Raw genomic sequence first — 14,869 nt, 5'->3', positions numbered from 1 at the left:
ACAAACATTTTTCAATGGTAGTTTACTTTTCTGTGCTTCATAGCATTTTGTGCTAAACATTGACTCAGATAATGATAAAGTAGTTAGAAACCAATTTTCTGCTATCATATATTTTCATTTGTCTGTTACCTGTTTAATCTAGACTGCATCTTTATCGAAACAAACTGTCGTTTGGAAAAATGTTTTTCTCAACAATATAGACTACATTTAAAGCTCTAATACAGTGCAATTTTTAAAAAAAGAAGGTTAAAGGGAGGTTCCACTGCATTAGTTTTCTGTCTAGCTTGAACCAGAGAGGTGTTCCGAGCTTCTTTTGTAAAATGTCGCACAGTATGAGAAGTTTACCAGAAAAAAAGTAGAAGTATTTGCCTTTAAATATTCATGTAGAAAGCTGAAATAGTGGGAAAGTTTTCCTAGTGACAAGTTAATGCATCATGTTTTCTCAGGGAAAATTTTTGTCTTGGATAAAATGCACAAAAGTCTTCAAGGACAACAGATTGGCAAGGGTATATTTTTAGATATTAAATTGCTCTTGCATTAAAACATGAATATTCCAGGTATAAACCCAACACAATGATTTTCTTTCAAAGTATTTGGTTTTCAAGAGACATTTGCTTCAGCAATTAGAAGAAAAAAGTTAATTTCAATTACAAGTTTCTTGGCAGTTTGTAATCTTTGTCCCAACTGGAACTGAGCACGTAGTTTTCTTGCAGGGAGATGCTTCAGAACCACAGACAACTTTCTCAGAAAGTGGTGATGGATAAGGTACTGGAGGAAAATTTTGCTTCATCAGAAGTCAGCTCCAAATTCTCATTGAATTAATAGTCTAAAAATTAATTTGCCATATACAATAGGCATTTCCTTACTCCACAGGTTAATGCACCAAATGAGCTTTTTGCCAGATTTGGATGAACAAGTGGTGCTCTGTGGATGCCTTTGTGTTGCCCAGTGGGGGAAGTCTGCTGTGAAAGGAAACACAGTATGTGCATTTAACAGGAGTGACTGAATGCCAAAACAGAAAAAAATTTTCTCTAGCACGGACTTATTAAGTTCAGTGTTTAACTTCAATTTATTTACACCCTAAAAATAGCCAAAGACTGTAGGGGTAGTGACAGCATAGTCTTGATGGATGCAATACAATGCCACAAGGAAACCAAGTCTAATTTCAAAATCTCACAATTTAGAACACAAAAGAGTCAAATAATGCCAAGCCAACACCTTTGCAAATGGTTCTGATTTGTTATTAATCTTTTTCTGAGCCTTTCTCAGTGTCCTTTTGCTCACTCTGCATTCAGTACTCTCCGTGACCTAAGCCAATGTAAATGTGAAGTGTCACTGCCATGGGAGGGCACCTGCTCTGTGTGGAACTCCTGGTTGCAGTCACTCACTGTGACATGACACAAATACTGACAAACTGTCAGTCACATTCTAAATACAGACCAACTGATCACCCCTGTGCTCTCATAAAGCTTAAGTTTGACAACAAGGTGGCTGGTATTCATTTTCTGTTATTCATCACCTGAAAATAACTTCTGAAAGGTTTAATAAGGTAGCTGAAAGATGAATAAGAAGTAAATGTTCAGTAATGCAGCTTCCTCGGATATTTTGAGAGGCAAATATTTGTATTTGCAAGAAATAATAATCTAACTATGATTCTCAACAGGGTGTCATAGGATTTTCAGCCAGAACAGTTTGGGAGTACATTGTTTCAGGCTATTTATTCAGGAAGTGAGAATAGATGAAATTCTCCAATGGGATTGAAAAGTTCCATAATGATACCATAAGACATTAACTTAGCAGTTGGAAATAACACTTATGAACCACTGGAAGTTAAGTTCTCATGGGTTTAATATTTTCTATAGCTTCATAAATCCAATAGATACATAACTTCTTTATTAAGTCAGAAATTCTATTTGTTTTTGGAAGCTATCAACAATTCTACCCTGAAATGAATGAGCTCCTCGTGGTAAACAAATTTGCACATAGGAGATACTGTGCTTAAAGAATCCTCCACATGTAAATGATCAAATATTGTCTCTCCTTAATAACAAAAAGAAACAAATACAACTTCAGAAGATATACAGATGTCTATGTTAAAATTAAATGTACATGTTAATTTTCTAGGTCCTGAGGATTTCAGTTCTTCATGCAGGTGTTTTCTGTGTTGCAAAACTTTAATCACCTTAATGGAGTTTGGCTCTGGTCCTGCACATAGTCCAGCACCCTCTCTCCTTAGTGCTTGTGGTGAATGCTGAATGGAAACTTGTGGGAGTCTTTGTGGGAATCTCTTTGCAGAGCAAAACCACTGTCCTGGTTGATTCTGACAGGGATATTTCTTCCATTTTTAGTCTTTAGTTTATAGGAAGATCTTACTTCATTCCTGTTCTCTGGGTTTGCTCTGGCAGAACTATGTTATAAGAAGCAAACAGTAGACATAATGTTATAATAACTGTCATTGCAGATTACACAAATTTTCCATCTCTCTGTGTTTAATTTAGGCAAGTTTTACCTGAAGAGGTTCTGGGGAAACATAGTTTATAGAAGTACATATTGGAAAGCTTGTTTGGTGAAGGGAAAACTTCTGTAGAAATGACAACAGATGAGAAATAAGAAATTGAGTAAGGATGGAGATGTAATATAGCACTGAAACTTGAGAGTAAAGACAGAGGATGGGAGAGGGAAGGCAGCAGAGCAGTTGGGAGGGAAAGCAGTGTGGAGTTCAGGAGAGATCATAAAGGAAAGGTACAGATGTAATGCTTTTAGATGGAGTCAGAAAAAACTTACAGGAACTTTCCCATGACTGCAAAAATGTTTGATTCTTTTAAATAGTTTTCCTATACAGCTTTGTTGCTGGATCTTACCTCAAAATACCTGCCTTTCCACTGCCTTTTGCACTGCATGTGAAGTGATTTTGACATCCATGAAGTTAGCAATTATTTAAAAGTGTTTGGACCTTGTGTGTCAGTGTACTCACAGTGTATTAAGAGTTCATTAGGCTGTGGTGGATTTGAGACAATGATTAATGTGGAGAAAGTTTTAGTTTGGAAAAAGCGGATACAAAATTAAACATTTTTTTGCCTTCAGTAGCTTCAAAATCATCCTGTAGCCCAACTCATGACTGTGATGCCTGCGAGGTCAGGGGTGGATAGCAATTAGCTATAGGTTTCCTGGTAATTACTCCTGCCTAAGGTGAATGCACATAGTCTGGACCTTATTGAGCTATTTCAAGATTTCTCTTCAGAGAAGCCAAGAAGTTGCTTGGAAACATTGTTTGTATGTAGCAAATAACATGCTTGTCATGTTGTTGAGAGTTTAGCAGGCATTTAGACAGGAGAAATGATCAGAAATTACACACTTCTATGTTGTTGTGTATGACAGTTTCCTTTATCCAAATGATTCCATTCAAAGCTGTACTTATATTTTACATTTGATCAAGGGGACATTTCCTATCAAATGTAAATATTTTTTCCTTTGTCCTTACGAGGTGAAACTGAAACATTACAGACTTGGGTTGTTCCAAAGCAAATACTCTGTTCCTTATAGTTGAAGACAAACAAGCAAACAAAAAAGAACAATCATGAATTTAGCTTTAGTTAATTGAAAGTTTTGTAATGAAATCTATGGGCACTGGGAGTTAGCAAATGAGACCAGCCCTGATCCAATTGGATTTCACCTAGGGAAATAGTCTTGATTTGCAGGCTGGAAACTGATGTTTAATCTGTAATCTAGCTTTTGGTCTAAACCTTTAGCTTTTGGTCTAAATCTTAAGAATTTCAGTGGTCTCAGTTTCTAACAATAACATGGAATGGCTTTTGCAGTCTCACTGTACTGTGTCATGCTGAAATCTCACTGCATCCCTGCAGGTCCTGTAACACAGAGAGCACCTGAATGCTCTCCTGGAAACTATGTAGTAGCTAACATGTGCTTTTATCTAGTGATAATCTTTTTTTTGCCTCCAGACTATATGACCTGGACTTGCATAGTTTAGAGGTCTTTTAGTTGATGAATTTTACTCACGCCAGAATGCAAATGAAAATGTTAACAAGGTAAAACCTAGTTTGAAAAATGCATGTTTAGGACCTTCATCTGGTAAAAGGAGGGCCATGAAGTTACTCAGAAGGCTGGAGCTACGAACACAGGCTGAAAGAGTTGTGCCTGTTTGGCCTGGAGAAGATTCTGGGGAGACCTCAGAGCCCCTTCCAATGCCTAAAGGGGTTGTTGAGTAGGGACTGTTGGCAAGGTTAGAAGTGACAGGACAAGGGGGAGTGGCTCTAAACTGAGGGCAGGGTTAGATTAGATGGCAGAGAGTTTGGAACAAGATGATCTTGAAGGTGCCTTATAACCCAAACCGTTCTGTGATTCTAAATTGAAACAGAGCACCGCGTTTAGTCATGGTTCATTAATACAAAGTCTGACTTGAGAGTTTATCTTCAGCAAATACAGCAGACATATACAAAGTCTAAAATAGCTACCTAAGCTTGATGTGAGAAGAAGCTCCTCTAAAGGTTCAAAATAAATTTTCAGATTCCTAAAAATCTTGATCACAGCAGTAAATGGCCTTTTAAATGAACACAGCATTTTGCCTTTAAGATTTAAACAGCATTCAAGGTGTTGTCCTGAGCTTCTGAATCCAAGCAACAAAGCACCAATCCAATTCAATAAATTCAGTATCTGACCACAGTTGGCATTTAATCAAATTCTACAATATGGAAAAATGATGCAGGTGTTGTTAGTTCCACTGTAAAGTGGCTTAATAACTTTTTTTAATATTATAAATAGTTACCCATCCTATCTAACAACATAGATTTTAACTGAGTGTAGGTCATCAAAGAAACTAACTTTGCTACTTGAGGTTATTTTTGTTAGGAAATACAACTGACATTTTTTAGGAAGAGATACACTTCAGGAGTGGCTGGCTTGTGCAGCATCCATTAAAATAAATGGATTTTAAAATAAATTGCATTTTCAAAAGACTACATGAAAGAATTTATGTCCAGCTGTTTAGTCTGGAGCAAATGTGTACTTTCTTCTTTTTTATCTGGATAGGAAATAACAGGAAGGAATTTAGCTAATTCTTCAGAATTTGTGTGGATTAAGTAATCAAGTCTGTTAGTTTTGTGTCTATACTTGATTATTATAGAAGTATTTATAAATAAAGTTACAAACAGAAAATTAGGAAAATGACTATCAAAACATTTAGATTTGATACCTTTTTAATAATATATATTTACTATTTTATGGCAAAATTAAAGAACTTTTTAAAAATTGAAATTCCATGAGATGGATGTAATACTTTCTTTTAAGGTATTTTTCATGAGGAATATTGTCCTTTACTGCTCTCATATTAAGTTCTATTTTTAAAAGAGGGGAATTAAAATATGTATAGAGATGAGATAATGGTGGATTCCATTCCTGCAGTGAGTAAGCAGCTTATAGGAGGGTGGCTGAGACCTTCATCTTCCTTTGGCTGCAATACCAAGTCTGTCTGATTTATTTCTGTGTGTTGCAGAACTGCATCATTGTAATGACTTTTCCAATATTCTGCTGCTGAAACTTTCCACTTTATGCATAGGTGTAATTTGGAAGGAAGAAAGGAAAAGGGAGGGAATGACTTTACTTGGGTTCACTGGGAGTGACCTTTCTTCTGTTATGGATGCTGTGAATGGTCCATCATTATCCTAATTCTGTAACTAGGGAAGTTTACAGGTGTTCCTTGGCCACTTCACAGAGTCACCTCCAATACTACTAATTTTCATTGAGCTATTTATGCAGGGCTGTAGAGGACATGAGTACAGTTGTAAGGCTGACACTCAGAAGTAGCATCTTGCATGGATGGCTCATATAATGAGAAATGACAGCTGACCAAAGAGATGAAAGAAGAAGGCCTAAACAGATCAAAAGGATAAATGGGTAGAAATGGGTGCAGCTCCACACTACTGAGCAGTCATTGAAGAAAGGTACAAACTGCTTTGTGTTTTCCCCTCGGCCATTTAGTGCTCCAACTAAATATGTATATAGATATTTTAATTTTTACACTCCTACCCTCTGCTCTTAGTTTTGAGACTCTCTGGCAGATGCTGATTTGTCAACATTAAAGGAACATGCTCAACATGTTAAGATTACCAGTTTGATTGCTGTTAATATGTCACCATGTAAATACAGTCAGAAGGCATCTGTGCCACTGTGTTGGCAGTTGAAGGGGGTTTTATGTCTGCCCTTTACTCCCTGTTTTGCTGGTAGCATTTGTACTCTCATTTTTTGCCTTCTCCCTCCCCAGTGGATTTCATGGTTGGGAGTAGCACCTGTGGCCACTCTGAGCTCTGACAGCTGCAAGACTCAGATGCCAAGCTCTTGAATGTATTTTTTCTATTGCTGTCATCTGGGTTAGAAGATAGCTTCCAGGCAGACATCTCAGCTGTGTCAGTGTTCATTGCTTGTATTTTGGACAACAAGGTGTCATTGGGCTGGTTAACTTTTCACAATTTCATTTACAGTGCACTCATATGTGTCAAAGAATTAGCTTTCTAGTATGTGTCGTTCTAGAGAGTATGTCCTGGTCTACTGTTCAATATGTTTAAAACTATCCTTAGATCCCCACGTGCTCTGGACAGGGTTGATAGCTTCTTTTGTGCTCTGCATGTGGTCAAGAACACTCTAGGTCTGTAGCAAATTAGGGATGCTCATAGAAACATCTCATCAGTGTATTTTGCCTGACTGCTGTTGGAAGTGCTTCAAATTTAATTCAGTGTTTGGAAACTGAGAGTACCTGGAACCAACCATGGCTGGCTCAGCTTATACATCACCAGAAAGGAGACTGTGAATCACAGTCTTGTGTCTTCCTTCTGCTGCTCCAAGCATTGCTGTAGGTTTATGCTTGTTAGGATGTGTATGTGCTCTCTGACATAGCAGCCTCTGTGTGAAATCAGGCAAGCTGCCTTTGGGTTAGGATTAGGGTTAGCAAAGAATACTAAATTAGCTGTGAGTTTGCTCTGGAAAAGAACAAGATCCTATTGCATTTAACTGCAGGACATTATTATTTTTTTTTCTTTACTCCCTTGTACCTTTGTTATTTATTTTAAAATTCTGCACAAGTATTTTGAAATATAACATGGCTAATATGGACTGATTCCTGAATGACACTGGATAAGAAGTTGTAGCCAATAAATTCTTGACTTTGTGACCTTACTGCTGTCTAATGTGTGAGTTGGTACAAGGCAATATTTTGTGCAGCCTTGTGACTGTTCTGGACAGGAAAAAACTCTTGAAAGAAGCAAGGATTCCTATGTCCTAGAAGTGACACATTTGAGTGTCACTAGAACTAGATATTCAAACAAACCTAAAAACTCTGTCTCTCCAAGGCTGGTTGTAAAACTGGAAAGCAGAATTAGAATTAGAAATTGCAATTCAAGTTTGATCAGTTGAAGTTAGAAATATCACTGATTTCTTCCCTACCACAAGTCCAGTGAGCAATATCTTGTGACTCTATTTCTATTCAACGAAATGTAAGTTGGAGAAGTGGTAAATGCAACTTTTCTGCATGAGATATAAAGACATTTGTAGGAAATCATATTTCCACCTGTAGGTTATGCTCTGCATTCTGTTCAGCTCTTTAATGCTGAAGTTTGCATACAGAGTTCCCAGTTAAAGTATTCGCATGATTTCTTTCTGAAGACAATTAATTTATGCATAGTCTCTTGTTACAGAGCTCTAGGTTTGAGAAAACTTTTTGTGGAAAATGGACGTACAAATTATTTTGACTCATGCAATTTACTGAAGCAACATCATGGAAAATATAGTCTCTTTTCTGCAGTAAGCAAATGTGTTGCGGGGAGAGATGACCTTCGGAGATAAGTCTGAAATGAAGCAAAAATGCCTTCTCTTCCTATTTCACATTGAGGCTGATTTTTATCAGAACACTTGGATGCATTTCGAAATGGTGTTTAAGAACAGGGATGGACCTTCAAATGTACCTGTGTGACTCTAAACATTACCTGGACAATTATTTTTCTTCTGCTTGTCATATACTACTCTTTGAAGTGAAAGCTCAGAGTGAGCAAGGTACTTATATGCCTCGCATGTGTAGTCTGAAAGAGATATTTTTGAGTGTCTAAATGTGAAAACTATTTTAAAATGTGAATCCGTCTCTTTTTTTAAGGATTCATTTTTTTGCCCATATAAAACCATATTTCAGTCTATTTTATTTCTGCAGCAAACGAACTCAAAAGATTATTTTTATCCTTTGCTTATATATGGTTGAGTTCCCAGAGAAGCACAAAGCTGGCTTAAGGACCTGCACACAGTCATTTGTAGACAGGGCAAAAATCTTGTCATCTGCTTTGCTGTAAACAGAGCAAAGATCTGTTTAACTCAAACAATCCTCTCCCCCTCCCTGCAAATCATGGGGCCATACAAGCTTATGGGTTTGCAGACAAATCCAGCCCTGCAGCTGGGGATACAGGGCAGAGCAGAGAGCACACTGTGGGGTTGGGTGCCAGAGATCACTGTGTTGGCTTTGAACATGTCATGCATGTCTCTGGGTGGGTGTGTTTGCTGCAGTGTGACTTTGTCCTCCTCCTGCCCCTGCAAGGCATATTTTCTCTACCCCACTTCATGACTCTAAATTGTTTTGTTAGGTCATGATGTTCTGAACTGCTGAGGTAATTGAAAAAAAGAAAAAGAAGACTATATTTCCCCAGAATTAGATGGGATGCAATTCCTGCTGCTTATAATGGATTTAATTAATAGAGATTAATTTACCTGGCAGTGCTGTACTCTGTATGCACTGTGTAGTATCAAACCCAGAAACCAAGAGATACCTTGCTGGGTCTTATTACTGTAAAAAAAACCCCAACCCCCCCCCCCCCCTTAATAAGTATCTAAGTATTATATATTATCATACACATAAGTATGCCAGCTACTGCTGGCTGTTCTCTTCCTCTGAACCCTTTCTACTAGAAAGCTGCATTTAGCATAGTTCTTTGATTATGTGTGATTTCTTTTGCTACAAAAGTAAGACACCAGTTAATTCTTATGATTAGGTGGATGTCAGCCTATACAAAATATTGGGTAACTCCAGTTTCCAACGTTGCTGGCACAAAGGACTTTAACAAACCTCATGTAATTTCAGCAGAAGCAAAGATGGAAGATGAAGAGCCACTGTTCCATCTTGTTACTCAAGATGTGACTGCCAACTCAAGCTGAGTTTTTTACACTGGAAAGAGTAGTGTGGTAGCTCATAGAGCTAACTTTTCTGAGGATTTCACTGTGAGAATTCTCCAACTGGCCAGGGAAAAAAAATATGTAGTGAGAAGTTAAAAGGATAAATGTCCCTTATGTGCTTGTTGCTACTCACAATTTTTGTGCCTTAGTTTGGCGTGGGACTTTAGAAAGTGATCTGCTTTGAAAGAGGCTGATTTTTTTCTGCTGTGTACCATATGAAAGTCTTACTGTTCTAGCTGCTTTCCAGGCTTTGATTTGTTTTGGATTCTCATGACTGCCTGTTTTTTTGAGGGTTAGGGAGGATGCATCCATGGTAAATAAAGTGCTGGCTTCTGTAGTGTTGGCATTGCTGGAGATAGCTTAAATCTTGTTTGTGAACCTACATTAGTAATGAGAGACCGAGGCCTTTCGAAGGTCTGGTACCGCAGGCACTTTCCTGGCCCTGGGCACACTCAGATCCTAATCCCCTGTCAGTCACCAAGGGAAGGAAACACTTTTGAAGGTCCTGAGCCAGTACCAAAAGAATCAGATGGCCACAAAAAGAGTTCTTAGAAATTTGTTAGTGACTGGCATGTTAATAATGTTAAAGTACTTAATCATAGAGCAATAACCAGAAGACTTTATGTTTCAGCCCACCAAATTTTTACAGTTTTCCAGAAGTTTTCAAGTGATAGACTGCTTTGTTTTACCTGCTGTGTTCACATATATTGAATTATTAAAGAAGAGATCATCTTTTAGAAGTGTCAATGAAGTGGCCATGAAGTCTTTCAAACAAGCAGTACGTCCTTACATGCAAAACTTTTTGAGTTCCACCTTGCAGTTTTCATGTTTTTCCTTTAAAAAAATGTGCTCAGTAGAACAGAGATGTCTCCACAGCTGACTGCAGAGATATCTTATGCCTCACTCCTGTTATTTTAGTCCCTAACATAACGAAAGATTTTCAATCAATTTTAGTTATGAAAGGGAGCACAGGAACAGGTTTCTTTAAATTCATTTTCTATTGGTGTGAAATTTTTGTGATTTTTCTTTTTCCTCTTGCCCCCAAATCCATCTCATATTTCACAGACGAGAAAACAGAGTGATGGTGTGTCACATCCAGTTACATCAGTCACATTGGCAGTCATTACTGACACAGCTTAATGCAGTCTGACTGATGTAATCAGACACGATGTCTCTCACAGTATATTGTGTCACCCTGAGAAACATAAAGAGACACAGATTTCACAAAGGCACAGTTAAGGGTTGTTTTAGAAAACAAATAATAACCCATGGCATTGTGTCTATGGATGTGCACCCAAAACAAGTAGGTTCTTCTGGACAAAGCAAGACCAGTGTGCTAAATTCACTTCCGTGGGGAATATAAGGGGTGTTTTAGCCCACTTGAGTGAACCTCATTTATAAAGGAGTTCACACAACTTTCTGCAATAATAATTTCTTTTTCTGTTCCTCATCTAAAGCATGCTGATATCCATGTCAAAAAGTCATTTTGAGTGCCTCCTTTTTTGGGATACTCAGCTTGTGACCTCCTCAATGCATCTGGTTTCAGTGAGCTGATCTGAGATATCTCATGTTTGGCTCTCCAAAGGTGAGATTGTTCAATTAACTCACCACAAGGAAGTGTATTTTACCTCTGGAAGATACTGTGTAACATCAATGTGGTGGATTTTTTTCCCACGGTGGATGTGTTCATTGATGGCATTTTGAACGTACTTTACTGTTCAGCTGCAATGGCTCAGATGCAAACAAAGCTTGTATTCCTGCTTCTTCATGTGTTGTTAGAGCAGGGATAATGTTTTTGGTCACTACAGGCAGATTCCAGACTGGAGGTGCTCAGCTGGACCTGGTCATTTCCCAAGTTTGTTTGAATTTATTGATCCAAAGTTCAGCTTTAGCTTTCCTGACCTCTAGAACAACATATGAAACCTGAGGTCCACCAAAGTCAGTCCCAAGCTTCCCGTTCACTTCAGCAGGGCAAGCTCAGACCTGTGGATCTCGCTTCTGGGACTGACTGGACTTGAAGTTGTTTGAAGTTGTTCAGCTTGTTGAAGTGACAATTGGATGAGATATACCACTTAAAGTTTCTCTGAAGGATGCTGAGCCTGTGAAAAGCTACCACTGAAATAGAAAAGATGTTGATCAGTAACAAAGAGAGAAACACATGTCTATATAAAGAAAAAAAAAAGAGGTGGCCCTATATCTTGATTTGGGATTCATCCATATGACTAAAATCAAAGTAATAAGTATTAATGGGATTCTGGACTCATAAATTCTACTGGAGACATCATCAAACTCTAATTACAAGAGACTTTTAAATTAATGTGTTGGATATAAATGTAGCTATCAAAACTGTTTTAAAAATGTATAACTTAATCTGTACTTCTGTCTCCATGTCCAAAATTATCTTTTAAGGTCTGTTCTTAAAACAGCACCTCTAACCTGATTTGGTGGGTTTTTTTCTCTAAAAGTGAAAAAATGAATGCAAATAATTTGTGCTTTAAAATAGGAAAAAGAAAGAAAATATACAGGAAAACAAATGTATTTGTCTACCTCTCTCTGCCACCAGCATTTTAATGATCACTTTACAGCCTTGCTATCTCTGAACTTAGATCCATTTCAGCTTCCTCAGCTTAATTTGCATTCAACATTATTTTGCTGTTTTGGGAAGTATTGACTGAGAAAGCAATAGAACAGTTTTTATACAATGTCTGTGGAAAACGAAAGAATGTGAGCATGGAGTTGCTCAGCAACTCCATTGATACCTTCACAAAAATACTAAGTCATTATAAAGCTGTGATTGCTTGGTGTGTACAATATATGCTTCTGTTTAATCTTTCTAGAGGAGGGCTGTCCCATTTGTAGTAGTGATAATCTGAAATTTTATCCAAGCTGATGCCTTCAGAGGCACTGGTTTGCTGCACGAGTGCCTAAAGCAGGGCCAGCTTTCAGCTGGGGCCTGGGGAGCCAGCCTTTCTGCCACAGGATTCTCAGCCTTCATTTCAACTGTGCTTGAACACTTTAACCTTGCACCTGGACAGTCATGGCACTGTCAAGGGTTACAGCTCTGAGAACTCAGCTGAACTCCTGAAGGAAAAGTTCCTAACTAGGAGTTGGTATCTCAAAACAATAGTGAAAAATAGGGGAGTTACAAAGCTTATGTGAAGACCAGTTTGCAGATAGGGGAGAACATGTCATTTGTACTGAGCAACAGTAACCTGAGAGGTGTTGGTCTGTCACAGTGCCTGGCAAATGGCCAGGTGAGGGTTCCTGATCTCGTAGCTGTATCTCCTAAATCAGGGTAGCAAAGGAGGTGCCAGTCTGGATACCCATCATCTGCTGAAAACAGCCCTGGAAGGCAATTTAATATCCTGCTTGTGCCGCACAGAGAGGCTGCAGTAAGGGCCACAGTCATGGAAGTACATGAATAATTTTTAACAGAAGGTGAAGCACCTCTACTTAAAACAAGCTACAATTTGAGCACGTGATGCACCAGTCTGAGTATTTCTGATTCTCATCTCTCTAACCCAGGGTTACAGCTCTAATCTCTTGAGTTCTTAGATAAACCCTGGGATCCAGATCACCGCAGATTGGTGTTTATGGTCCTGCCCACGACAGTCCAGTACACCAGTGGAAGAGCAAATGGGCAGTGCTGTTTGACTGACATCGTAATTATATTCTAATTATTTAATAAACTTTAGTGTTTAGTCAGGTTTAGGCAGGCGAAAAAAGGCGTTTTTTTTTTTTTCTGATTGATTACACAGAGGTAGCAGTTGAAATGCTTAACATGCTATGTAATTTTAGGTGAAAATTAATTAGCATGAATAAGCAAGACACCCCATGGTGTCACTGTTTAGTCAGTTTTCTATGGAGAATCACACTTTATTAGGAAAACCAGTCTTTTTTTGGTGTTCTCAAGACATAATAAAAACAAACAAATTAAAATTAGTAACTGATGCATCACCTTATCACGAGTTTTCTTTCAGCAAGGAGGTGACTGTTCTGTGCCATCCGTTCCACTGCCGTTAGTGAAGGAAACGGGGTGGGGGAACAGATTAGCAAAACCTAAGCAGAAAAACTCAAACAAATGCTATTGTTCTTTTCCAGTGCAGGGACTTCCAACTCCTGCTTGGAAAAACTGCTGCTGAACCTGTTCATCTGTGCTTTTTGATGACAGTACTGAAGAAATTTGCCTGGGCAACATAATTAGAATCACCTGGATGGAAGTGAGGGCTGTCAGGGGTGTTTTAGATGCTCCCAGTGTGGTGCTGCGTGACAAGGTGATGGCCATACACAGCATTTCAACTCTCTAAATTACTGTGATAACTGACCTTAAGGAAAGGGAGAAATAAGAGACTGCTTAAAAACTTAATAAGATCAACTCTTTTGATAAATACAGTGACTAGAACAAATAGAGCAATGAAGCCTGTTCATATGTTAAATCTCTTAAGATGTAGCTAATCAGAAAGTTTAAAAGAATAATCTCGGTGTGACTAATCTTAAATGTGATCAGAGTTAAAATGTTTTGGTGATTTCATGTAGATAAGTATTTGTCAGGAGTATTGGATCGGAGGACATGTAATTAAAAACAGGATGCCCAAGCTCAGTTTTGGCGTAAATCACATTATTCATTTCTTGTAGAAATACACTTTTGTTTTCTCTTTATTATTTTCAGGGGCAAGTACTTATTCCTGAGAATATCTACCTTCCTCTTCCTAAAAGTGCTGCATAGAATTGTTGCAAATGAGGCGAGTGAGGGTTGCCAACTTTACTTTGTTTACTTTTTCCACTGACAAGTGTTTCTGTGTACAGATAATGTAGAACATTGAGACTGCGTTTCCCTCAGGGGCATTACTTTTCGAACACAAATAGAGGATAGAAAACATTCTGAAAATACAGAAGATGCTTGGTTGTGCCTCCCCAAATTGGTAGGGGAGACTCCAGGATGTTTGTAGTACCTGAAATAGCTTTTTTTTCTTCTTTTTTGCTTTTACTTGACTATATTTGAAGCTGATAAAGTCCCTTTAAATCTGGTGTAGCTTGTGCTGCCTGGGAATAGACATGTGCTTCTCCTTATTTCTTGTGTTTGCCCTGCTCTCAACTAGTACAAAGATAGGCAGGCAAAAATAATTAATTTGTAATATTTCGCATTTTTCTTGCAGATGGAGGAGGAACAATTTCAAATTAAAGCAGGTCTTCTCCTGCAGAAAAGCAGATATATGCTTGTATCACTTCAAATTTGTATTAGACCATATTTTATTGTTGAGAAGTGTCATGTTGCTACACTGAATAATGCAGCATGGGCTGACCTACTTGAACATTGAAACACTGATTCACCTGTCATCATTTTTGAGAAAATGGAAAGATTTGTTCTTGTCTTCAAATGGAAGTACAAAACAGAGCACATGTTTGCAGGCATGATTAAACCTCAGTGGACCAAGGTTACAACATATATTGTAGCCTCCAAATTTCATCAAGACTATTCTTTATCTAAAGATGGTAGACCAGAAAGCTGTGATGTATAACACAAAAATTCATGACTATGTTTGAGTATGTCGCATTAGTAGTTAATACCTACTGGCTGTTTTTACAAGAATATTCAGTACATTATATTATAAAGGTTAATATTTAATATACATGTATTCTGAAACTTCTG

General features: G+C 38.0%; 1 protein-coding gene across 1 annotated transcript in view; it reads left to right on the top strand.

The window, feature by feature from the left end:
• The window catches only part of TENM1 (teneurin transmembrane protein 1), a 761,012-nt gene that overhangs the window by 94,814 nt on the left and 651,329 nt on the right, over positions 1 to 14,869 (top strand).

Source organism: Chiroxiphia lanceolata, chromosome 14 (genome assembly GCF_009829145.1).
Source record: "Chiroxiphia lanceolata isolate bChiLan1 chromosome 14, bChiLan1.pri, whole genome shotgun sequence".
In the NCBI taxonomy this organism is placed as follows: Eukaryota; Metazoa; Chordata; class Aves; order Passeriformes; family Pipridae; genus Chiroxiphia; species Chiroxiphia lanceolata.
Note: the sequence above shows the minus strand (reverse complement) of the source record. Positions and strands in the feature narration are given on the sequence as shown.